This window comes from Haliotis rubra, unplaced genomic scaffold, assembly GCF_003918875.1.
Source record: "Haliotis rubra isolate DU_JTF1 unplaced genomic scaffold, ASM391887v1 Scf1886, whole genome shotgun sequence".
Classification (NCBI taxonomy): domain Eukaryota; kingdom Metazoa; phylum Mollusca; class Gastropoda; order Lepetellida; family Haliotidae; genus Haliotis; species Haliotis rubra.
Window position 1 is genome coordinate 81,774 of NW_025765876.1, and position 3,439 is coordinate 85,212.

Here is a 3,439-nt window from a genome sequence, read left to right on the forward strand (position 1 = left end):
AGACTGTTCACATGCAGTACTGTAACTGCAACACAGAACAGAGCAGACTGTCCACATGCAGTACTGTAAAGCACCATCACAACAATTACTTACATTCATCCACACTCTTCATAATTGTCAGAGAAACTTTAGTAAGATTCAGTACACCATTGGGCCCCCATCTAAGTGTAAACCTCAGTAAAACTACAGAATACGGATACCTTCCATGCATCTTTGAAAGCATGCAAATTTACTTAGGGTTAGGGTAAGGTTTAGGGTTAGAAGTTAGGGTTAGGGTTAGAGGTAAAGGTTTAGGGTTAGCGTTAGGGTTAGGGTGACATGACATTAAACAATATGGCAGGTAGGTATCCAGTATTCTGTAGGTGTACCTAAACCTCAAATACAAAAATTCCATGGTCCTTATTGTGAGTTACCGAGTAGGTTATTGTGAGTTACCGAGTAGGTTATTGTGAGTTACCGAGTAGGTTATTGTGAGTTACCGAGTAGGTTATTGTGAGTTACTGAGTAGGTTATTGTGAGTTACTGAGTAGGTAGTTGTGAGTTACTGAGTAGGTTATTGTGACTGTGAGTTACTGAGTAGGTTATTGTGAGTTACTGAGTAGGTTATTGTGAGTTACTGAGTAGGTTATTGTGAGTTACTGAGAAGGTTATTGTGAGTTACTGAGTAGGTTATTGTGAGTTACTGAGTAGGTTATTGTGAGTTACTGAGTAGGTTATTGTGAGTTACTGAGTAGGTTATTGTGAGTTACTGAGTAGGTTATTGTGAGTTACCAGTAGGTTATTGTGAGTTACAGCTAGTAAGTTATTGTGAGTTACTGAGTAGGTTATTGTGAGTTACTGAGTAGGTTATTGTGAGTTACTGAGAAGGTTATTGTGAGTTACTGAGTAGGTTATTGTGAGTTACTGAGTAGGTTATTGTGAGTTACTGGTAGGTTATTGTGTGAGTTACTAAGAGTAGGTTATTGTGAGTTACTGAGTAGGTTATTGTGAGTTACTGAGTAGGTTATTGTGAGTTACTGAGTAGGTTATTGTGAGTTACTGAGTAGGTTATTGTGAGTTACTGAGTAGGTTATTTTGAGTTACTGAGTAGGTTATTGTGAGTTACTGAGTAGGTTATTGTGAGTTACTGAGTAGGTTATTGTGAGTTACTGAGTAGGTTATTGTGAGTTACTGAGTAGGTTATTGTGAGTTACTGAGTAGGTTATTGTGAGTTACTGAGTAGGTAATTGTGAGTTACTGAGTAGGTTATTGTGAGTTACTGAGTAGGTTATTGTGAGTTACTGAGTAGGTTATTGTGAGTTACTGAGTAGGTTATTGTGAGTTGCTGAGTAGGTTATTGTGAGTTGCTGAGTAGGTTATTGTGAGGCTACTAGGAGGAGTTATTGTGAGTTACTGAGTAGGTTATTGTGAGTTACTAGTAGGTTATTGTGAGTTACTGTGTAGAGTTATTGTGAGTTACTAGTAGGTTATTTTGAGTTACTAGTAGGTTATTTGTGAGTTACTAGTAGGTTAGGTTAGGTGAGTTACTGAGTAGGTTATTGTGAGTTACTGAGTAGGTAATTGTGAGTTACTAGTAGGTTATTGTGAGTTACTGAGTAGGTTATTGTGAGTTACTGAGTAGGTTATTGTGAGAGTTACTGAGTAGGTTATTGTGAGTTACTAGTAGGATATTTATTGTGAGTTACTGAGAAAGGTTATTGTGAGTTACTGAGTAGGTTATTGTGAGTTACTGAGTAGAGTTATTTGTCAGGCTTTGTTTGTTTGGAGTCAGCAACATTTGTATCCACGCTATGTGACGGGGGGTCTGTAAACAAGTGAGTCTGGACAGACTATAAAGTGATTGACATCATGAGCATTGAGTGAATTCCTGAAGCTTTATCCCATAGTGGGACAGAGCTTGATCCCATGACAGAGCATCAATGTATAATTCACAGAGCTTGATCCATTAGTTCACAGAGGCAGTATAGGCTGGTTCACAGAGCTTGATCCCATTAGCCCAGGCTAGTAGGGCAAGTATAGGCTAGTTCACAGCAAGAGTTTGATCCCATTAGCGGGCCAGTCTAGCAGCTTGTATAGTTCACAGAGCTTGATACACATCAGCCGAGGCAAGTGATACAGCTGGTTCACAGAGCTTGATCCCATTAGCCGAGACGAAGCGGGCAAGCATTATAGGCTGGATTCACAGAGCTTGATCCCATTAGCTTACAGTGCCAGGCTGGTTCACAGAGCTTGATCCCATTAGCATAGGCTGGTTCACAGAGCTGATCCCATTAGCAGCAAGAGAGGCTGGGATCCCATTAGCCCGGCAAGCATAGGCTGGTTCACAGAGCTTGATCACATTAGCCCGGCAAGTACAGGCTGGTTCACAAACATGATAAGGCTGGTTCACATTAGCCCGGCAAGTATAGGCTGATTAGCCCGGAAGCATAGGCTGGTTCAAGAGGATCACAACATCACAGAGCTTGATCCCATTAGCCGGGCGATATTTCAAAAGAGCATATATCACAGCAAGTCCAAAAGGCAGAGCAAGAGTCCAAAAAGCAGAACTTTTTTTTTAACTTTCGTGACTATGTGAACCCCAGTGGGATGATACAAATCAGATTTAGGGGCAAATATCTCAGGATCAACAGTTACTGGCTAGAAGAATTAAAAAGTCACAGATGGAAAAATTATTGCAAGAAGGGTGGCATTATCATATGATGTCTTTGAGGAGAATATATAGACAATACTACCTCTGTCTCATAACATATGAATTATCTGAAACAAGTGTCCTTCCTATGGTACCTGACCGGCCAGCGAGGTCGAAATATAAGAAACGAGTTTCGTATAATTCAGTATGTTATGACACCGAGTGTGATATTTTATTTATTACCCATGTCTTACATGCATTAAATTGTGAAATAGCTTATTTTTGTTATTTTATGGTTTCATAAAAGAGGTTGCGGAAGAATTTTGTTCTGTAGTACACTTTTGCATGATGTCACACTGTAATGACCACTACTTTCTCGTCTGCCCCTTTGTAACCCTGACGTCCCGTGCATGTCAGTTGTCATCGCTTTCTTTAAAGCCTCCAACATTAAACTACTCCGTAGCACCCGTTTCTTGGTTTTGACAGTTGCTTCACTCGGAAACATCACTGGTGGAAACTTTGCGTTTAAGAATTTTCAACGGTATAATATGTCTCAGTTGGACTCACAATTAAATAACAACGCAACGTTAAGCAATGTTTACATTCCCAACAATGCATACAAGTTGTAGAATGAATGCGATTCACGTGTTTGCAATGAATGAAAAAATAGTTCCGTCTAATGTGACCTAATTGAGAAGGTCATCGGTTATCTAATCAAATCGTTAGAATCTCAAGGTCAAGTCGTTACGACACGGAGTCCAACGCGATATATCACCCTTGTGACGTCTGAGGATCAGTATACAGCTTACC